The following is a 24,205-nucleotide window of genomic DNA, read 5'->3' as shown; positions in this document are numbered from 1 at the left end:
GACTGGCATAACAGAGGATGGGACGGATTAAGGATTTGTAGGTGTGGAGTATGGTAGAGGGGTGCAACCCCCATGTCCGGTCAGAGAGGAGTTAAAGGAGTTGGAGGTGGTTGTGGGCTTTGGATTGGATGGAGCGGAGATGAGGGATCCAGGTGAGATGACGGTCAATGGTGAGGCCAAGGTAGGTGAGGGTGGGGGTTAGGTGGACAGGACAGGTGCAGACGGTAAGGGAGAAATCCAGGAGCCAGAAGGAGCAAGTGGTATGACCTATGATGATTGCCTGGGTCTTGGAAGGATTGATTTTCAGGAGCCACTGGTTACACCATGCAGCAAAAAGTTCAAGGTGATTCTGGAGAAGGCTTTGGGACCGTTGGAGGGTAGGAGCAAGGGCGAGGAATGCAGTGTTATCGGCATATTGCAAAAAGTGTACTGGAGGGGGGAGGGGGTTGGGGCATATCTGCCGTGTACAGGAGGTAGAGGAGAGGGGAGAGGACAGAGCCCTGGGGCACACCTGCAGAGGGATAGAAGGTGTGGGAATTGGCATTACGGATGGTAGCAAAGGAGGGGCGGCGGGAGAGGAAGGAGGCCATCAGACGGATGTAGTTGACAGGAAGGGCGTAGGTTTGGAGTTTAAACAGGAGACTGGGATGCCAGACATGGTCATAGGCCTTTTCGAGGTCGAGGGAGACAAAAATGGCGGAGCGACGGGAGTTAAGCTGGAGGGAGAGGAGATGAGTGAGGCAGAGGAGTTGGTCATCGGCAGAGAAGGGAGGTCGAAAGCCACATTGGGTGTCGGAAGTGGTGATGGATGCGCCGGGAAAGGATGGATTCCAAGAGCTTGCTGAACACCGACGTGAGACAGATAGGACGATAGGGAGAGGCATCAGATGAAGGCTTGTTGGGTTTGGAGAACATCAGGATACGGGAGATTTTCCACAGGTCAGGATAGAAGCCAGTCGCAAGGATGACATTGTAGAGGGTGACAAGGACTGAAAGGAATGAGGGAGGGCAGTGTTTGAGGTGGCAGTAGGTAATGCAGTCGTGGCCGGGAGCAGTGTTGCGTTTAGTACGGAGTGTGAGGCTGATGTCCTGTGTAGTGATGGGAGTGTTCAGATGGTGGTGTGTGGCCCAAGTACTGGAAGCTAGGAGCAAGGGGAGGAACAGAGGTATTCGTATGGCCCATGACGTCAGGGAAGAGGGAATAATCAATGTGGGGATCATCTGGGATGGAAAAAACATCTGAGAGGTGAGAGGCAAAGTGGTTGGCCTTACTGAGGTTGTCAGGAAAGGGACGGTCATCAAAGAGGAGAGGGTACTGGGGGGTGGGGCGGTTCCCAGTAAGGCGGTGGAAAGCAGACCAATACTTGGAAGAGTTTATGGGGAGCGTGGTGTTGAGTTGTGTACATGTCTGGCGCCAGGCACGGCGTTTCTTTGCAGTAAGCAGGTTTGTAATTGCCGGTGGTGGGTAAGTGTATCCCGGTCACGAGTGCTGAGAAAAGAGCGGTAGAGGCGGCGGGACTCTCGAAGGAGAAGGACGGCCTGTGGAGGCAGGGCGGGGCGGTGAGGGTGGATGGCTTTGGTGGGGATATGGGTGGCGACGGCGTCAGACAAGGTCTGGTGCAGGAAGGCAGCAGTGCGAGAGATGTCATCAGGAGACTGGAGGGTAAGGTCGTGGCCGTCAACCTGGGTGTGAATGGAGTCCCGGTAGGCATCCCAGTTGGCACGGGAGTAATCATGGACAAGTTTAGGAGGGACGTCGGGAGGAGGAGCGTTGCGGGGATGGCGACCGTTAGAGATAGTGAGGAGGACAGGAGCATGGTCACTGCCAATGAGGTCAAGGACATCCGCGGTGATGCGCCCAAGGAGGTTGGGAGAGGCAGGACCACATCAGGAGTGGTGTTGGATTCGGGTCCATTGTGATAAGTTTAGTTTTCTTTGTGTCGAGTGAGTAGACGAATAAACATGCGAGAGTAAAGAAAGAACAGGAAGGAAGATTAGGATTAAATGTCTAGTCCATGACGAGGCCGGCCGCGGTGGTCTAGCGGTTCTAGGCGCTCAGTCCGGAACCGCGCGACTGCTACGGTCGCAGGTTCGAATCCTGCCTCGGGCATGGATGTGTGTGATGTCCTTAGGTTAGTTAGGTTTAAGTAGTTCTAAGTTCTAGGGGACTGATGACCACAGATGTTAAGTCCCATAGTGCTCAGAGCCATTTGAACCATTTGAGCCATGACGAGGTCACTCGGGACAGAGCACAAGCTAGCGATGGGGGATAGAAATCGGCCGTGTATTTTCACAGGAAACAGCCTTGCATTTCCCTTAAACGGCCTAGGCAAAATACGGAAACTCTCAATCTGGATGGTCGGACGGCCATATATGTGAACCGTTGTCCATTGCCTTACAACTGTACGCCCTCTCTGGGCAGAAGGGAAAGTGAGGAAACCAAAAAACACAATGAATTTCCAGCGAAAGAACTTCTATAAAGCTTAATGAAAACAACAACAATGAACTTAACACGGTGCTGCGAGGACTAGAACCGTAATGTAGACATCGAGACAAATAACTTTACGAAGTAATTTCCTAAAATGATGTTTTTATTATAAGCAAGCTGGTTGCACACTCGTACATCGCACGATACAACAATTCCTACTTCAGAACAACCGTGTTTTATTTCCGCGTTGTGGTTTTGCAAACACTAAGTGCTTAGTGGCAGACAAACATTATCGAACGCTGTTGCACCCACAGTGAATTGTCATCGCGTTGTAGTCTGTATTCTCGTAAAGCATCATGCTAAAACGAGCTATTATTTTGGAAAACGCGGATTCGAAAACTGATATCATTAAAGTCTCTATGAAGTCTTCTTCTGTAATAAAATTGTCTGGAACCGAGCGACCGCTACGGTCACAGGTTCGAATCCTGTCTTGGGCATGGATGTGTGTGATGTCCTTACGTTAGTTAGGTTTAAGTAGTTCTAAGTTCTAGGGGACTGATGACCTCAGATGTTGAGTCCCATAGTGCTCAGAGCCATTTTGTAATAAAATTAACATGACATTCCTTATGCTGCTTATGCACTTTACATAAAAAACTAACTCCTCTGAAGTCAATTGTTAAAAAAATTCAAACGATGACGTCCTCTCTCTGAAAGGACAACATCCCTCAATCACAAGCGCATCACTGCGCTCACACGTTCGTGAAGTTTTGCTTTCTAACCACGTACGTGCTTAAATAGCTGTAACTCAGATATATTCCACGCAACAGTTTCATGCCGCTCACGTCCGTGAGCCCCCCTGGGAAGAACCATCCTTGACAAGCCCTGCATGTAACTTTGAGACATACGCATGCATGTGCTGCTACAAATGTCAGCCATAATAAATTCAGCGAGGGTGCGTACTGAAATCCGATGAAGTTAATTTGATTCGCTTCGGACGGCTAGCGCGGCCGAAGAAACTGTCAGTCAAGCATCACGCGCGGCTAATAATTCAAAACCCTATCAACAAGCTCCCTCTGTTCATTAATATTGTACCGACAGAGCTGATTGGAAGGAAATGTCAGGCGAGTTTGCGTGTCTGGTCATTGCTGCTAAAAAATTAATAGCTATGCGCATACTTGATTTTTTCCTACACTTTGTGACACGTGTTTCTTTATTCCTATTTGTGCTCCACTACGTGATGGTTACGCAGTATATCAACAATGCGTGCGTCCTCTAAATCTTTTAACGCAATGTCAGTCTGCGCCGTTGAATGCATTCTCCTGCCATCTTTGAGAGAGAACGAGAACTCGGCGCAGTTCTCGTTGCTAGTGCCATCTGTTCCTTTCATTATGAGTTGGTTCCGCGGCACTTGCAAATCGATATTGTTCGCTCTCAAAAGAATGTTTTCTCGTTCCCAGATGAACGTTTCATGATAATAACTGTACGAATTGGACAGTAAAACACGACGAAAAAGTACCTTCGTGGCTGATTATATGTCGCTCATCCGAAAAATATCGTGTGAAATTTCTCTCATGTTCTCCGTTTTATTTCAATAATATATTTGGTTAAGCAACCGCTTTTAAAACGATATGTAATATTTTTCTTAGGTTATATCTCATTAACAATGAATACGACCGTTCTGAAAACTGCATCTACGTGTAATTTACGGTACTGTCATCGGGAAGCTGAAGTAATATATTTGCAATTTGATTAGTTCGATAGTACGCAGATCGTTATGTATTTTACTGAAGACAAGTACTTCATGAATTACAATAGAAGAAGTAACTGGAAATACCTCATTATCCTTTGATTCGACGGTAGAGATAACTCATTTCCGTATGTGTAGCTGCCGTGATAACATATTAGCCTCGGCTTACTTTGCCGAATTATTTACATCAATTGAATTTCCCTTTTCGCTAGGCTTAATTTTAAAATGCTTTGTTTTTAATGACTTCACAAGGTATGACGTGTGTCTCGTAAGAAAGAGAGAGTAGGCTACAGGTTCCATTGGCGGCAACGTGGTAACGGTTGGTTCGCGTGAGAGTTTGAGGTAAAATACTGTTCAGCATTACGCTAAAAATATGAGATGGATACATTTGACTGTAGATCACCACGTTTTCATGTGACGAAATGCAGAACATAGTGAAACTGAAATCAACAGAGGATGAACGACAGGTAGCGATTATACGTACATTTAATTTTGGATTCATCATTGTTATACGCGGGTGGTGTCTTCAATTGCGACATGAGTTCAGTTTTTCTTTTGTGCCCACACACGGATAAAATTCAACTGGTTACGCCTCTGTTGTACATGACAGTGTTTAAAATTTTGTACTCTCTGCAGCTTTTTCGGCTCACTGCGACATCTGACAGAAATTAATTTTAACTTGGCGTAAGTCACTACCCACACAGCTAATAACAATACTCTAGAAGTAATGGTATAAAGCCAGAGATGTGAGGAAAAGAAACGCACATGAGGATGACAGTGTTTCTATAGAAATTATTAAAGCTGGAGGAAAAGTAACGCAAAATACACTTGCAAATTTATTAAAGAATGTCCGCGAAAGAAGAAAATCCCAAAACCGAAAGCAAAGAATTGGGGGAAATAGTCAAAATTTTGCTATTGATTAGGGCTTCACTAGAAATATACTTATGACCTCAGACTACTTTTGCCAGAAATCCAAACAAGTACGCACACAGACTTTTAAAACAAGGAGGCTACACTGTATTTACACTGCAAGGAATTAGTTACTGCCTATTTACAATACTCTTTAACAGTGAACAGTCGATGCAACTCGTTGTGATACCAATAACAACTCTCAATCGACTGATCACTTACATATTGTTTTGCGCTGCACTGTTGAAGAACGTTCTGCTGCCTCGTGATTGCAATGGTTACCCCGGAATAGGGTTTTGCCTTCTTAATGTGGCTGCATTCAAACAGGCGTTCTTATGCACTCATCTCTGTTGCTCGTTCGGTTAGATGTGTGTGTGTGTACGTGTGTGTGTGTGTGTGTGTGTGTGTGTGTGTGTGTGTGTTTGTGTGTGTGCGTGTGCCTGGGTGTGTGTGATGAGAGTACTCTGTTCCTTTAACAGTCGTGCTAATTCATTGTTAACAATTACCAGACCGCCAACTGCGCAACAGAACGGACAGATCAACTGATATGATAGCTCGCACTGATCACCGTGTTAAGTCTGTGTTTTCCAGAGACATAGAACTTTGTTAGATCCCTAAGAGAAATTGATAAATTAGTGCGTGTTTCCTGTATTTCTTCACGTAAGATGTAATAATGTTTTGCCTAGAGGTTCTAGGCGCTACAGTCTGGAACCGCGCGACCGCTACGGTCGCAGGATCAAATCCCGCCTCGGGCATGGATGTGCTTGGGTTAGTTAGCTTGAAGTAGTTCTAAGTTCTAGGGGACTGATGACCTCAGAAGTTGAGTCCAATAGTGCTCAGAGCCATTTGAACCACTTTCGTAATAATGTTTGCTATTAATTTCGGCGCAACATAAGCTCTGATAAAAAAAAATCTATCATCAAAAAATCGGATAAGGCTGCGTTTAATTCAATACTCTGAGTGAGGAAGGCGGCAGCTGTCGCCTATTCTATTAGAATCCGTCGTCTGCCACGATATTAGGGTCCAATAACGCCTTTTGTCCAAACCAGAACATCACGTAGGTCTACTATATCTGCCCTTTTTTTTATCTGCACTTGACATACATTTTCAGTAATCGATTTAATATTTCTTTTTTTTTTTAGTTTATTGGCTCTGCCTATGCATTCATCTCAATAGTGGAATGTCAGTTATGACGATGCGAGCGTAAGGGCAACACAACACCCAATTCCCAATCCGAGAAAGCGGCACCTCAGCCGGGAATCGAACAGGGCTCCTTCGGTTAGCAAACTGCCGCACTGACTACGTAGCTGCCGGGGCGGACTATTCGATTTAATAAAATAGATATGCGATCTAATTTGGGGAAAAAGAAAACAGTACTACTGTGCAGACCTTGCAGCCCACTTGCGTTCTGGATCTTTTTGTATGCAGTTATCTTCGACTTCGAGCTCCCGTAATTGTCACGAAACACTGCTTAAATCGTGTGTTCGTTACGACCTTCCGCCTCTTCTAAATGACGAGGCCATGACGTTGCGCGCTCTCTAGCACAAACCCTAAATACCTTTTCCACACCTTTTGAAACAAGCACTGCCATCTGTCGACGAAATGGAGAACCTGTTGAGTACTACCCCCTTTCCAAACCGTCTGAAGCTAGCAGTGCCATCTGTTGACGAAATGAAGAACCTATTGAGAACTACGGTTGCTTCCAATCACAAAAATTACAGGCCTTGTGATCTAGAAATGTACTTGCTTCGATAGCACATACACTAAAATTGGAACGATACAGAGAATATTGGCACTGCCTCTGCGCGAGGATGTCACGAAAAATCGTGAAGCGTTCCACATTTTTAAAACGTAAGAAACAAAGAAAATAAAACATAAGAGAAAAAAGACGAAAAAAATTTAAAAAAAAAACAGAAAAAATACGAAAATGATATTAAAAACGGTGTAAAAGCAAATGGGCGCAGATTCGAATTCCGGTCGAACCAAAGATTTTTTTCTATCTCCGGTAGGATTACTAGGATAGGTTAGAGACCCGCAAGTCCCCGCAGTGGCGTCCAATTGAGAGACGTGTATCAGGCCATTGAGCCAAACAAAATTATTATTATTATTATTATTATAACAATACCCACCCCCGCAGCCACGATAGCGAAGGCTCGGCTGCACGTTGGCGCTTAATTCGAAGTAGCCCGTTCGAATCCAAGCGGTAAAAGGAATCATCACTACCTATATTTGGCCGGCAAGGAGAGGAGAGGTGATGACGTAACGAACCAACGGTCAGTTAATAGCTCCGATAATTCTATACAAGGGGTCGTGAGGAAGGTATAAATCAGGCGAGGATAGGTGGAGCAAAAACCCCTGTAGCAAACATATGGTATTTCGCCTGCGCGTGTGTCACGCGGTATCTTAAGGCTGAGGTTTCACGTTATTACCAGATACCGCAGCCACCGAGGGGAACGATGAATCAGGAGCGGACAGCTAAACCGTGTTCTCTGTTTCTTTCGCACCTGGGCAGTTGGCCCTGAACTTAAATAAATGTAACATATTGAGCATACCTAGAACAAGAAATCCACAACTACACTAATGATGACAAAGTGATGGAAACAGTAACCATCGTAAAGTACCTAGAAGTATCTATGCGGGTTGACCTTAAGTGGAGTGACCACATAAAACAAATAGTAAGAAAATTAGATGCCGTACTGAAATTCATAGCAAGAATCTTAATGAAATGTAATTCATCCACTAACGGACTGGCTTACAAGGCACATTTTTCAACCAGTTCTGGAGTATTGTTCATCAGTCTTGGGCCCTTACCAGGTGACTGATAGAAGAGATAGAGGAGATCCAACGAAGAGCAGCGCGTTTCGTCACGGGACTGTTTAGTCGGCGCGAGTACATTACAGACTCAACAAATTCCAGGTCAGACGCTACAAGAGAGGCGTTGTGCATCACGATAAGGTTTAATATTGAAAATTCAAGAGAGTGCTTTCCAGGAAGACTCAAACAACATATAACTTCCTCCCACATACTTCTCTCGAAATGACTACTTTGAGAAAAATCGAGAAATTAGAGTTAATTCAGAGGCTTGCCAACAACCATTCTTCCCATGCGGCATTCACGAAGGGAACAGCAAGGAGGGATCAGTTGGTGGTACAAAAGTACCCTTCGCCACACTGTTAGGTGGCTTACAGAGTACAGGGTGTACATAAAGTCCAGGAACACTTTCAATTATTTATTCCACAAGAACCAAATATTATACAGACATCCTACATATGTCATTTTGAAGACAAACCCTGAAAGTTTTTTTTTCATGTATACCGCCACAGCGTAGTTTGGTAATTTGCCGATAGTCAGCGCTAGTCGCAAACGTAGTGAGTTCAGTTGCGGAGCGAGCTTTCTGTGTGTTGTGGTTCGACGAAAACAAGTGTGCTACAGGCATTCGACCGATGTTTAGAACCACCAAAAAGGAAGGTCATTTACCACTGGCGCAACAAATTCGTTACGATGGGTTGCTTGTGCCTGGCAAAGAGAAGCGGACGTCTCAGTGTGAGTGAAGTGAATGTGAAGCGCGTACGAGAGACATTGACTGTCCAAAGAAATCGGTGCGTCGTGCATTCCGTGAACTCGAAATGGCTCCAGTGACAAGTGTGGAAAGACCTGCAACAGAAGCTCCGAGAGAGAATACGGGAAGCGACTGCCACAGTCGACGATGCCATGCTGGGACGGGTATGGCAAGAACTCGATTACCGTGTTGACGTGTGCCGGGTCACTCATGGTTCGCATATCGAATGTTTGTAAAAAAAAATAAAAAACTGCCAGTTTTTCTCTTCAAAATTCAAGTTGTATGACATTTGTATTTGTACAGTGTTTAGTTGCCGGCCGTTGGTGACCGAGCGGTTCTGGCGCTACAGGCTGGAACCGCGCGACCGCTACGGTCGCAGGTTCGAATCCTACCTCGGGCATGGATGTGTGTGTTGTCCTTAGGTTAGTTAGGTTTAAGTAGTTCTAAGTTCTAGGGGACTTATGACCTCAGCAGTTGAGTCCCATAGTGCTCAGAGCCATTTTTGAGTTTTTAGTTCTTGTGCAATAAATAATTGAAAGTGTTCCCGGACTTTATGTACACCCTGTATTGATGTAGGCGTACTCGTAGATTCAGACGCAGGAAGTTATCTCCGTGATGTGGATCATCAGTGGCAAATGATTTTTTTCCCTACAAGCTTCTGGAAAACATTAAGTCAATATGTTTCTCGTCACATGTTTATTGATTTCCGCGTGTACGTGTCCCCGCGGAGAACGAAGCAACTTCTCAAGTGTTCACAGGAGACCAACTGAGATTTGAAACAAGAACTACATATACTTCATTTCTAACGATGATGAAGAAAAACAGTGAGGACTTTTAAAACTTTGGCATGTATCCGTGTAGCATTTGCATGAGAGTAAGAACAGGTAGCTCATACGTAAACAGGGCCTGTTTCTAGTGGCGTTACAATTACTTGTGGGTGGGCACTGCAGCCGACGACAATTATCTGAGGATATGTTTGTTTATATTACTGCTGAACTTGCCGGCCGAGCAAGTGTAGTGAGTTGATCCTCCCTTGAACTCATTTCGATGTTGAGTTCGTCGCGCCATTCAACACCAGAGAGCTCGCGAAATCACTGCGTAAATCATGGTTTACACTGAGGTGACAAAACTCATGGGATTTCTCCTAATATCGTGTCGGACCTCCATTTCCCTGCCGTAGTGCGGCAACTCGGCGTGGCATGGGCTCAACAAGTCTTTGGAAGCCTCAGAAATACTAAGCCATGCCGCCTCTACAGCCATCCATAATAGAGAAAGTGTTGCCGGTGGAGGATTTTGTGCATGAACTGACCTATCCAGTGCCAGCCGGGATGACCGAGCGGTTCTAGGCGCTACAGTCTGGAACCGCGCGACCGCTGCGGTCGCAGGTTCGCATCCCGCCTCGGGCATGGATGTGTGTGATGTCCTTAGGTTAGTTAGGTTTAAGTAGTTCTAAGTCCTAGGGGACTGATGACCTCAGAAGTTAAGTCCCATGGTGCTCAGAGCCATTTGAACCATTGACCTCTCGAGTATGTTTCATAAATGTTCGATAGAATTCATGTCGGACGATCTGAGTGGCCAGATGATTCGCTCGAACTGTCAAGAATGTACTTCAAACCAGACGAGAACAACTGTGGCGCGGTGACATGGCGCATTGTCATCCATAAAAATTGCATCGTTTTTGGGAACATGAAAAGTCCATGAGTGGCTGCTAGTCTCCAAATAGCTGTTGGAACAGAGGGTCCACTCCAGTCCATGTAAACACAGCACACACCATTACGGAGCCACCACCAGCTTGCATAGTGTCTTGTTGGCGATTTTGGTCCATGACTTCGTGGGGTCTGCGCCACATTCGAACCCTACCATCAGCTCTTACCAATCCATATTGGGACTCATCTGACCAGGCTACGGTTTTCCAGTCGTCTAGGGTCCAACCGACATGGTCACGAGCCCAGGAGAGGCGATGTAGGTAATGTCGTGCTGTTTGCAAAGGCACTCGCGTCGATCGTCTGCTGCCATAACCCATTAAGCCACATTTTGCCTCACTGTCCTAACGAATACGTTGGTCGCTGACCTGCATTGATTTCTGCAATTATTTCACGCAATGTTGCTTGTATTATAACACTGACAACTACACGCAAAAACCACTCTCCGGTCCTTGAGTGAAGGTTCAAATGGTTGAAATGGCTCAAAGCACTATGGGACTTAACATCGGAGGTCATCAGTCCCTTGAATGAGCTTAAACCTAACCAACCTAAGGACATCACACACATCCACGCCCGAGCAGCGACCGTAGCAGCAGCGCGGTCCCGGACTGAAGCGCTTAGAACCGCTTGGCCACACCGGCTGGCTTGAGTGAAGGCCTTCGGCCATTGCGTTGTTCGTGGTGCCTGAAATTTGGTATTCTCGTTACACTCTTGACACTGTTGATCTCGGAATGTTGAATTCCCTAATGATAGAATATCCCGTTTGTCTAGCCCCAACTTCCATTCCGCCTTCAAAGTCTGTTAATTCCCGTCATGAGGGCATAATCACTTCGGAAACCTTTTCACATGAATCACCTGAGTACAAGTGACAGCTCCAGCGTCTGTGTATGTGCATCTCGCTATCCCATGACTTGTCACCTGAGTGTATTATCATTACTGGACGTAACATCGTTTGAAAGCACAGAGCAAAGCCTCGTAACCCTTATAGATGCAGATAACTTTGTTAAGTAAATCGGCTCAGATTATAAAACAAGGTGGTTTCTGAGGAAAGGCGGAGTCAGCTGAATCTGTACAAACATTAATAACTGTTAACTGCGGCGGAAGACGCAGTCGGTGGTTGTCTAGCCCTCGATTCATCAGTAACCATGTTATGGCGTAGGTCAGTCAAGAGTAACAGTTTTTCTGTAGTTGTGAGCTTTTAAGTAGACACATGTGCGAAGAGTGTTTTACTGGCAGTGCGTGTCACATTCAAGTCCTGTAATGGCATGCTTGGTCCATTCAAAGTTAAACCCACGAACCCACTTTACGCAGGTCCACTAAAGTGTACTCCCAGCTAATACTGCACTATCCACAGCCGGGAGGGAAGAGAAATTTAATAACCAGTCCAGATGGTCGAATTTATGGATCACTCGCGAAACTGTTACGTAAATTTAGTTTCTCGGCGCGATTACCACACAACAGGCTTCGCTGGTGACTAGCACGCTCGTTTGGCTCTGCAGAGGCAGACAGTTGGTAACGGTGAAGGGTGTTTCAGCTCGTCTGAGTGGTGGGCAGCAAGGCCGAAGCCAAAGAGGGGGGGGGGGGGGGCGTTCTAGGGGTTCCGGAATCCCCCCCCCCCCCCACCACCACCACCACCACCTAAATCCTAAATGAAATTACACACGACCCAGTTGGCGCATGGTATAATTGGAAGACATTTTGATTTTCAATCATATGACGAAAGAGGGATACGCACTGTGGATGGTCATTAAGGCCAACGGTAGAATTAAACGAGCTATCGCTATTGTTGGTCTTGTTTGAGCTCAGTTGTTGTGTTGTTAATCAGTTCAGGTCTTTCTTGGGGTTGAATTTAATGATAAGTGTTACCGTGTATTGTTTTTATGCTGTGTGCTGTTGTGATAATTTCTAATTATGGATAAGTTCGTAACAAAAAAGAAGATGAAAATCGATATTAATTCATCCGCTTGCACTATGACAAGTTAAAAATATGTACGTACACTATAATAGCTTAATTATCTATCTATAACAGTTTAATGTTTGCAGTGGATTCGTTGTGTGGAGGCTGGTAGAACTTACGAGTTGCAATATTTCAGTATTTCATAAGGTAGCAGCGCGGTAAATATCATTACAAATAACATTAAATTAAAATCAGTGCGTAAAAACACATTTGTATGTATCTACGTCGCCCATGAATCGCGTTGATCAAGAAAAACGAGGCCCAAACGGCGATGGCTGCATTTCTTTTAAAAAATTGCTCAATGTTCTATCATTAGTAGCTCAAATGACAAAATATCGCACAATCTGATTATCTGGGAGGTATTCAATTATAAAAACCAATCCCGATACGGGAAGGACTGTTGGAGAGTGGCAAGGATACGGGATGAAAACATTCTACAGTTCATTCGTTTGTAAAAAATTTTTTTCAGCGGGCTGCTTGAATTCGTCCGAGCAGACTGCGCTCTGCATCCCTCCCTCCCGTTTCATCCAGAATCTTTTTACGCTCTTGCAAAAATCCAGCAACTACCATGCACAATTAAATCTTAAAATACGCATACATTCATGCACTATCAAATGACTAAACATGCACAATTAATGGAAAAACATCAGAATTCAGTCTTTTGGTGAGATGCATTTTTAAACAGTTTACATACAACAACCAGCTTTTACAAATTCTCCACCTATTTCAGGTAGCTCTGTGTGTTGGGCAGCAGAACTAGCAATCTCTGGATTCGGGAGGTTTGGTGGTTTGAATCCATCCTCCAGCAAGCCTGAAATGGATTTCTGTAGTTCCTCATGGAAAAATGCCAGGATTGATCCCTTGCTATAGCCCACAGCCAATTCCTTCCGAATACCTTTCTTTCCTATAAGATTCCACTTCCCTCGGAGATACAACCCCTCCAGCATAAATGAAAAGAGCTGCGTCAAAGGCGACCCGACACTAAAAATAAATAATAATCCGAATTCTCCTCGTTTATGCTCATGCATTTGTGTGCCGGGACAGCCTTTAATGCAGAAAATGGTCTTTCTATACATTGCAGCAAGTGAGAGATGCATAGTTAATTGAGAAAATTTCGGGAAAGTGTAAAGTCGAATAATTTCGATTCCTTTGTACTTTTGCCACCAAAAATTGTTCTTGCTTCTCTGTTCAACAGATATCTCTTTATTCTAGTAACGTTGTCGGTAATAATCACGGTGTCCCAAACAATTTGCGCTCGGTCCGTTCCTGATCATCTCCTCTGCTCGAACCTAGGCTGAAAGATGAAGAGCATGACCTTCGAGGGTGGAGGATTGAAGCATGAGTGCTTCTTTGTGATTTGCTACAATACAGCACTCCTAAGTAAGAATATTATATCTCCACTTGGTGAAAACTCCGACATCATTGTCAAATAAAAGGATTATCGTTCGTGATAGAAATTTTAACAATAAATGAAAACCGTGAGTCTTTTTAAAGTCCTCTTTAACAAATCGGATCTCCCCCCCCCCCCCTTGACACAATCAATGCTACGTCCTTGCGGGCAGTCGACCCTCCGACCCTCACGTGTTCGCCATAGTTGCGTAGGCGTTGTCCTACCTGAGCGAACCGTTGCGAACGCGACGCAGCGCGGCGACCGCACGATTATATCAGAACAGTCACGCGAACCTGAGTTTACATAAAAAAAGTGGTTCAAATGGCTCTGAGCACTATGGGACTTAACTTCTAAGGTCATCAGTCACTTAGAACTAATTAAACCTAACCCACACATCCATGCCCGAGGCAGGATTCGAACCTGCGACCGTAGCGGTCACGTGGTTCCAGACTGTAGCGCCTAGAACCGCTCGGCCACCGACTGAGTTGTCATACACAAGGGCAGGGCATCGTGCGACGTGCGATGTGACGAGGCGTACGTAATCAGATGGTTTGATATTTTCGCGTCAATTGGACGCAGGTTGCGGTTTGTGTTTCAAGTTATAATGTCTGAAAGTTTTCATCATTGCTGTTCAAGAACGTTAAGTACATCTATACCTGTTAACCTCCGTGAAGCGCATGGCAGCAGAAGATACGTCCCATTGTACCAGTCATTGCTCACAAATTTTGTGCAGGGGAGGTTTTCTGCTGACTCCAAGTATTATCGAACCATACGCAGGCCAATCAAACTGTTTTTAATTGTTATCTGTCCTGGGCACGCAGGTTATTCAAAAGTATATTCGTTGTTCTGGAAGACAAATGACGAATCTAGCGTCGTGTCATTACAGTTGAAGTGGACGCGTGAATGTAAATAATGGCCGTACAGAACAACTGATCAGTCTTTGTTTACTGGGAATGCTCATACGGTGTGCTGTATTACACTTCAGGACGCGTGAATTCTGAAGATGACGGCAGGCACTTGACATCTCAGGTTAAAAGAAACAAGAACATCAGATGTCACGCACCATATAAAGACCATTTCAATAACGTTGCTGGAGAGATTAGTTGACAAGCTATTGTCATATAAAGACCATTTCAATAACGTTGCTGGAGATATTAGTTGACAAGCTAATGTCATTAGATGTAGCTATAAAGCAGTCTAAAGGTTGTAAATAAACAAAAGGTCTCAGTGAAAACTGAATTCATTAAAGCATGTAGTTACTTAGATGAACATCAACAAAAGCAAAACGAGGATAATGGAATGTAATCAATTTAACTTGGGTGGTGCTGAGGGAATTAGATTAGGGAATGAGACACTTAAAGTAGTAAAGGAGTTTTGCTATTTGGGGAGCAAAATAACTGATGATGGTCGAAGTAGAGAGGATGTAAAATGTAGACTGGCAATGGCAAGGAAAGCGTTTCTGAAGAAGAGAAATTTGTTAACATCGAGTATAGATTTAAGTGTCAGTAAGTCGTTTCTGAAAGTATTTGTATGGAGCGTAGCCATGTATGGAAATGAAACATGGACGATAAATAGTTCGGACAAGAAGAGAATAGAAGGTTTCGAAATGTGGTGCTACAGAAGAATGCTGAAGATTAGATGGGTAGATCACATAACTAATGAGGAGGTATTGAACAGAATTGGGAAGAAGAGGAGTTTATGGCACAACTTGACTAGAAGAAGGGATCAGTTGGTAGGATATGTTCTGAGGCATCAAGGGATCACTAGTTTAGTATTTGAGGGCAGCGTGGAGTGTAAAAATCGTAGAGGGAGACCAAGAGATGAATACACTAAGCAGATTCAGAAAGATGTAGGCTGCAGTACGTACTGGGAGATGAAGCAGCTTACACGGGATAGAGTAGCATGGAGAGCTGCATAAACCAGTCTCAGGACTGAAGACCACAACAACAACAGTTACTTAGTGATTACATTTTGTGGCATAACAACAAACAGGTTTCAACTAAAGTTAAGAAACCCACTTAGAACACCGTCAATATTACCGTGTGCACTGGCACAGTATTTTTCTTTAACGAGATATTAGATTTAAAAAGTTAATCGCTCCAGCCAAAAACACTACAGTTACTTCCATATTTCGATAAATAGAAAAGTTTAAAGTATGAATCATTGGCAAACACTCGCCTCTTCACGTGCTATCATTTTCAGAAGACATAGTTTCGATATCTTGAACCGTTATGAAATACGACTGGTGTTACGACCACATGATTCACATTGCTCACCGACAGATCTGGGTGCGCGACGCTCCCATATATATATAAAACCAATATATCTCACGAATGACGGTAGATATCGCACTGCTCTCATCTTTAAGTACAATTTCTATATATTATCCACATTTCATACGCAGTAACGTATGACCTAAAGTGGACCGTATGCAAAGTCTACACAATTCGTTTTTATCTATGGAATCTCTTAAAATTTCGTTCAATGATTTACTCAATTAAAGGCAGCACAGTAACTAAGACGAATAAAAAAAAGAAATTCATTCACTCATGTGAGAGAATCAATCGGCTGATAAGTATTTTGTAGTGTCCATCACGTCCACTCAAGCACTTCGCCTGTGGCTGCGCTGCACACGTAGACCAGAGTAACCGCGCTGCACTGTTTAGCGTTGGATCACTCTATTGTTAATGCAAGGGCTTTCCCTTGTTTGCGACAACTGTCACATTTCAAACGTCGCTTTTTTTGTTATAGGAAAAGAAGGGATATCTAACACTGTTGTTAAGTTTTCTAATCTGGTTGATAAAATTATGCCACGCTCGAATTGCGAATTGGTTCGTAGTTCGTCAAAGACGAAGTGAACCAAAAGAGCGTCGAGTCTGGAGCTTCGACATGCAGAAAACCAGCAATTCGTTACGCAGCAATACGTTTTTAGGGACTAAATTCATACGTTTTTCCATTCTGTTTCCATATGTTTATTTTTCTTGAACTAAATTGTTGATCATACATACTACTTCTCCATGACATAGGTACTAGTACCACAATTTCCTATAGTGAGTACTTTAAAATAAGCACAATGGTTTGCACATCTGTATAATCCGGTGGTAATGTCTCAGATTGTCTACAAATCTTATCTTCAGCTGAAATTGCTAGAAATGCGCATACTTCAACTGATTGACAAATAACATACTCTCAACACTACTGAATGTATCTAGAACTTGTCGCACAAACTGTGGCCATACAGCCCAACGTTATTAACTTCTTATTATCTTTTGTCTTAATGTTTTCAAAATATAAAACGACTCTTTATTATAAGATAATTGAAATTAGACATTTGTGGTACTTACCTGCGAAAAGTATCTTTCCCTCCTTTGGCGCATTTCTGTCTGAAACCTGGTAACAACAATTATTCACCAGTGGTGTTACTTATCAATAAATATGTAAAAACAGGGCAAGTAAGTGTAATACGACGGTTTCAGACGTAGTTCAAAGCGTAAACAAACAGTGTAATACGTTAAGCCGTATGAGAATTTTGGTTGGATGTCGGCGATACGCGCAGTACTGTACGCACCCTCCGTGGTCATTCCTGTTTTACGGGTGCCATAAACGATAAGAGCGTCGAAGAGAGTGGCGATTAAAGAGAAGCTTGGGTCTTGGATTTTATGAGGCGTTAATGTAGAAGCTCTGATAACAGCGTGGATTTGTCTGCTGAGCAGTGGTGTTATTTTAGCTTGCGAATGGAAGCGAAGACAGTTCAAAATTTACTACGTCTCCTTTTCCTCTCTTTTATTTCGAATTGCAGTTGATGCAATTAAAATGATATGCAATTAACAATACTTTCCTCTTGGAAACCACACCATGACTATAAATACATGATAAATTGCAAAAAGAAGCAAGTACTTTACTGAATACCGATTTCCTTTCTGTCTACTGTTCAATCATTTAGAAATCTTAGGCTGTATTTTCGTATTGGAGTTGCAAATGGCTCTGAGCACTATGCGACTTAACTTCTGAGGTCATCAGTCGCCTAGAACTTAGAACCAATTAAACCTAACTAACCTAAGGACATCACACACATCCATGCCCGAGGCAGGATTCGAACCTGCGACCGTAGCGGTCGCTCGGTTCCAGACTGTAGCGCCTAGAACCGCACGATCATTCCGGCCGGCCGGAGTTGCAAACGTTGCGAAAATAGTAAGAGATAACTGAAGTTATAAAGGAAGATGGTTAAATTGTCAAAAACAAAATTCCAGCTTTTTTGTTATTCCAGTAACATAACGAATGACTACTACAATGCTTTGATTTTTCCCTATTGTTTATAAAATATAGTTGAAAGATGCATTTGCCATATTTGTACTTCTCTTTCTGATTATGAGGTTCAGTAATTGCAGACACTTGTAATAAGCTTCTATTTTTTTTACAAGGATTGGTTAATGCTAATTCTAAACGTATTAACATTAATGTTGATGGTTACGGAAACGAAACAGTGATGGTGTGAAATTTCAATTGAGCCGTTTAGGACACCCCTAAGATGCAGTAAGTTCAAGTCCGGTGACCTACAAGTAAGAGAAGCTCCTCATAAGATCGTGCTAATGTAAGAGAGACAATGTTGCGCAGCAGAAAACGCCTTACTAAATAAAAATCACCAGAGACGGCCCTGTTGAGTACGAAAGTACGGGTACCACACCTCACAAAGTTAAATTGATGAATGGGTTCGTGTAACTATGAAACGAAAATGGCGGCCATTTTAACAATTTGGTTTATTACCAGAAAACACCAAACAAATGATTTTTTGACATAATTAAACACATAACAGTTAACAATGGACAATTAAGTACAGCCTTGGCACAGATGGGTGGACACAAAAAGCTTAAAATGAAATAGATCACGGATATTATCAATGAGTGGAAAAATGGTTAGTGATGTGAAGAAAGAACTGCAGAAAAGTACGAGTACCAACAGATTCGTCAGATTGCATGATGGTAGTAACAAGCTGGGTGTGAACGTTAAAAATGAGCCATTAACTCCCGATGTAAATGAGCTAGCTCTGCGTCCATCCCCACTCGGTGACTGCATCGCCAGCTAAGGCTCGCCACTCTTGAATGATGCAACTGTGGTAGACACCAGCACTAAACATCCCTCTGCAGTGAGTTGGACCAAGTGTTCTCTTCGACCTCCTGGCAGCAAGTCCTTCCTCTCCAATCTCCATGAAGCAAGTCTCTTTCAGACTTCATTCTCCGAACATCAGCTGCATCGACTAGAGCAGGAATCTCGCCGTCCAATCGCGGAAGACATTGCATGTTCCAACCAATAATAATTTTAGAAACAAGTTTAACAAAGTCCTACTCTCATGGAATTCAGAGACCTACTCTGATAGAATTTTTCATTATTAACCAGTAATAGCGTGGCGTGGGCAAGAAGGTGGAACATTTCTCCCACTACACGACAGGTTACCAACACTGGCCAACCAAAAGGCTTGAAAGTAGACACGCGCAGGAACGCGCCCTCTCCTGAAATAATTATTGTGAGACAGCCACAGTGTCTGTTACTTGGATTTAAACGAACATTCCTTCGTGCTGTGACCACGAACAATAGCGTCAGTATAGAAATGGGGATTAGTGATCGTGATGTCATCATAGCAACTATGGTTACGAAAGTTAATGAATCAGTCAAGAAGTCTAGCAGAGTGTTTCTGCCAGAAACAGCAGACGAGCAGTTTTTGCATCTCGTTTAGACAATGAACTGTCAAGTTCCAACATGACGCACAGAGATTTTAAACAGATTGAAAATCGTGCTCTGGACAAGTATGTGCATAGTAAGTGGATTAAAGGCAGGAAAGACCCATCGTGGTTTAACAAAAAGGAAGCAATCGCTACTGCACTCTCGTTTCAAAAGAGAACTCGCTAATGACGACAGGCAAAGTTTAGTAGAGATTCGTGCGTCTGTGAAAAGATCGCTCGAAACTTACATCATCTACACTGCCGAACCTTAGCAAAAGATCTGAACAAAATCCTGACGAAGTTCTGGTCCAATGCAAAATGTTTAAGAGGGTTTGAGGCTTTCATACAGTCACTCGTTGACCAGCCTGGTGCATCAGCAGAAATCAGTAAAACTAAATCCGAAGTTTTGAATTTCACATTTAAGAAATCGTTCACGCAAGAGAATCGTACAAACATACCATCGTTTGGCCATCGCACAGCCCCGCTAGGACGATACAGTAATAAACTTCCCCGATGTATGGCTCAAATGGCTCTGAGCACTATGGGACTAAACATCTGGGGTCATCAGTCCCTTATAACTTAGAACTACTTAAACCTAACTAACCTAAGGACATCACACACAATCATGCCCAAGGCAGGATTCGAACCTGCGACCGTAGCGGTCGCGCGGTTCCAGACTGAAGCGCCTAGAACCGCTCGGCCACAACGGCCGGCCTCCCTGATGTTCAGAAAGAACATAAAGAGTTGGAAACAAATAAGTCGCCAGGTGCGGATGGAATCCAGATGGAATTCGATTTTACAAAGAGTACTCTACGGCATTGGCCCCTTACTTCGCTTGCATTTATGCTGAATCTCTCGCCCAGCACAAAGTCCCAAGCGATTGGAAAAGAGCACAGGTGACTCCTGCAAATAAGAAGTGTAAAAGAACTGACTCGCACAATTAAGGGGCTCCGGAAAGGCTCAAAACCATGAAAAGTTCAATTTTTACTTTTTTGCGTTTTCTGAATCTGCAGACTATTACCTTTTAATAGATATATAATTTATTGAATTCTGAAGACTACAACTGTTTTTAAATTTTTTTTGAAATGTGTTCTACATGAGCGTGACCCACTGTGGCGCTGTTAAACTGCTGTCAAATGGTGTTATTATTAACGTCCGTGTTCATCAGGTACATTTTAGTGATGTGAGATAAAGTATGTGTTGTGGCTAACTTGTGATGGTTCAATATATATCGCTGGTGTGATTGTCGATTGTTTCATGTTTATTTACTCTGTCGTTATCTCAAAAATATTCGTAATTAATTGTTTCTTGAGTCTCTGTTTAGTTGAAGTATAATAATGAGTAAAAGTAAAGTTATTAGAAATCCTCTGAAGGCTTTTAAGAAAAGGAGAAATGTTGGAAAGCCAAAGGTATGTGTTATTACTGTAAACAATAAAGACGATAACCAAGTGAGTGAACCTAACCTCTCAAGTACACCTGCTCATAGCAGTCAAAGTGGGAAAGAAAATACTTCACAGAAGAAGCTTGGTTCAATCAGTGAAAACTATGAATGTTTTATTGGCGAATCGGATGTGAATGAAATATTTGATATGTCGGTTCTCAAAGGAATTTTTTTTCAAACTGTGTAAGATGTAGTGAAGTTGGTCTGGAACTCTCCATAATAAAGCACGTAGAACTTGCTAGTGAAATACAACTGAAATGTGATAAGTGTTCATACATGACCACCTTTTGGAACAGTGTTGCAGTAACTGCAACTGAAGAAAATGGTAGCAAAATCTACGAACACAACAACGAGCGATGCTTGCTTTAGACAAGGAACGCCTTCGGGCTGCAGACAGGGCTGTAAAGAGTCTAGAAATACAAGCAAGAGTAAACAGGAGGAGGAACAAGAGGAAGCTGGAGGAGGAGTTTGCAGAGGATGAAGATAATCCATCCTATGGACCTGGAATGCACTAAAAAGTTAATCCAATCTTTGTCGCTCGATTCCCGAAACTTTTATTTTCTCATACTAATTACATGTTATCTAAGGATCTTCCAAACATATTTCTTTCAAACTTTCAGTAAATGTTACACAGTACCTTCTGCATAATTTAACACAGCCTTTTTCCAAAAAACTGTATATTTTTGAATATATAAATAAAAAATTGCAAAAAAATGTTGTGAATTTTCATTACAATTGAAAAAAAATCATCGTTAATAACTGAACTAAAATTTTGTAAAATCCCTGCGTTAAGTTGTAGCCCATATTCCAATAAATAATCTGTAAAAAGTTCAACTTCCTACCTCAAATACTTTGTGAGGAAAGATGTAATTTATAAGCGTTATTTTAACATTGCAAGTATAGGGCGTTCCGGAGCCCCTTAAAGACCAGTACCTTAACATCCGTTTGCTGCGAGATTGTAGAATATATTCTGGGTAAGAATTTAATAAATGTCCTTGAGACCAAAAAGCTTATGCCCACTGTTGTACAGAGCAACGTTCGTACCTAAATAAGCTTGTGCATTTCTCACATCATCTATTTCGAACTATGGATGAAGGGCAATAGGCAGATGGCATATTGCTAGATTTCCGAAAAAACATTTGACATGGTTGCCCACCGCAGACTGTTAACGAAGGTACGAGCATATGGAATAGGTTGACAAATACTGTGTGGCTCGAAGATTTCTTAAGTAGTGGAACACAGTATGTTGTCCTTGACGGCGAGTGCTCATCAAAGAAAAGGGTACCGTCAGAAGTGCCCCAGGGAAGTGCGATAGGACCGCTATTTTTTTCTATATACATAAATGATCTGGTGGACAGGGTTGGACAGGGTTGGCAGCTATCGCTTGTTATTTGCTGATGACGCTGTTGTGTACGGGAAGTGTCGAAGTTGAGTGACTGTAGGAGGACACAAGATCAACAAATTTCTAGTTGGTGTGATGAATGGAACGAGATCTAAATGTACAAAAATTTGAGTTAATGCAGATGAATGCGAACAACAACCCCGTAATGTTCGGATACAACATTAGGAGTGTCCTGCCTGACACAGTTACCTCGCCTAAATACCTGGGAGCAGACTGTTAACGAAGGTACGGACATACGGAATAGGCTCCCAGATATGCGTCTGCCTCGAAGACATCTTCTGTAATAGAACCCAGTACGTTGCCTTCGACGGCGAGTGTTCATCGGAGACGGGGGTAACATCAGGGTTGCCCCAGGGGAGTATGATAGCACCATTGCACAAATGATCTGGCAGACAGGATGGACTGCAGTTCAAAAACGGCTCTGAGCACTATGGGACTTAACTTCTGGGCTCATCAGTCCCTTAGAACTACTTAAACCTAACTGACCTAAGGACATCACACATATCCATGCCCGACACAGGATTCGAACCTGCGACCGTAGCGGTCGCGCGGCTCCCGACTGTGGCGCCTAGAACCGCTCGGCCACTCCGGCCAGCGATGGACAGCAATCTGCGGTTGTTCACTGATGATGTACAGGAAGATGTCGAAGTCAAGTGACTGTAGGTTGATACAAGATGACTTAGACAAAATTTCTAGTTGGTGTTATGAATGGCACCTGGCTCTTAATGTAGAAAAATGTAAGTTTATGTGGATGGGTAGGAAAACGAACCCCGTAATGTTGGATGCAGCATTAGTAGCGTTCTGCTTGACACAGTCCCGTCGTTTAAATACCTAGACTTGATGTTGTCATGAGATATGAAATGGAACGAGGATGTGAGGATTGTGGTAGGGAAGGCAAATGGTCGACTTCGGTTTACTGGGAGAATTTTAGGAAAGTGTGATTCACCTGTGACAGAGACCGCATATACACTACCGGCCATTAAAATTGCTACACCAAGAAGAAATGCAGATGATAAACGGGTATTCATTGTACGAATATATTATATTAGAACTGACATGTGATTACATTTTCACGCAATTTGGGTTCATAGATCCTGAGAAATCAGTACCCAGAACAACCACCTCTGGCCGTAATTACGGCCTTGATACGCTCGGGCACTGAGTCAAACAGAGCTTGAATGGCGTGTACAGGTACAGCTGCCAAAGCAGCTTCAACACGATACCACAGTTCATCAAGAGTAGTGACTGACGTATTGTGACGAGCCAGTTGCTCGGCCACCATTGACCAGACGTTTTCAGTTGGTCAGAGATCTGGAGAATGTGCTGGCCAGGGCAGCAGTCGAACATTTTCTGTATCCAGGAGAGCCACGGGAAGTAACACATCTGAAATGTAACGTCCACTGTTCAAAGTGCCGTCAATGCGAACAAGAGGTGACTGAGACGTGTAACCAGTGGTACCCCATACCATCACGCCGGGTGATACAAATACACGCTTCCAATGTGCGTTCACCGCGATGTCGCCAAACACGGATGCGACCACCATGATGCTGTAAACAGAACCTGGATTCATCCGAAAAAAATGACATTTTGCCATTCCTGCACCCAGGTTCGTCGTTGAGTACACCATCTCAGGCGCTCCTGTCTGTGATGCAGCGTCAAGGGTAACCGCAGCCATGCCCTCCGAGCTGATAGTCCATGCTGCTGCAAACGTCGTCGAATTGTTCGTGCAAATTGTTGTTGTCTTGCAAACGTCCCCATCTGTTGACTCAGGGATCGAGACGTGGCTGCACGATCAGTTACAGCCATACGGATAAGATGCCGGTCATCTCGACCGCTAGTGATACGAGGCCGTTGGGATCCATCACAGCGTTGCGTATTACCCTCCTGAACCCACCGATTTCGTATTCTGCTAACAGTCATTGGATCTCGACCAACGCGAACAGCAATGTCGC

At 43.5% G+C, this 24,205-nt stretch overlaps 1 non-coding gene across 1 annotated transcript; it reads left to right on the top strand.

Annotated features, from left to right (window-relative positions):
• The first annotated feature begins 6,823 nt into the window (after positions 1 to 6,823).
• Positions 6,824 to 6,930, top strand: LOC126485629 (U6 spliceosomal RNA). Its single transcript, XR_007588052.1, has one exon. It is a non-coding gene; the product is annotated as a U6 spliceosomal RNA (small nuclear RNA).
• The last annotated feature ends 17,275 nt before the right edge of the window (positions 6,931 to 24,205 follow it).

Source organism: Schistocerca serialis, chromosome 6, assembly GCF_023864345.2.
Source record: "Schistocerca serialis cubense isolate TAMUIC-IGC-003099 chromosome 6, iqSchSeri2.2, whole genome shotgun sequence".
Lineage (NCBI taxonomy): Eukaryota > Metazoa > Arthropoda > Insecta > Orthoptera > Acrididae > Schistocerca > Schistocerca serialis.
This window is presented reverse-complemented; position numbering and strand designations above follow the sequence as displayed.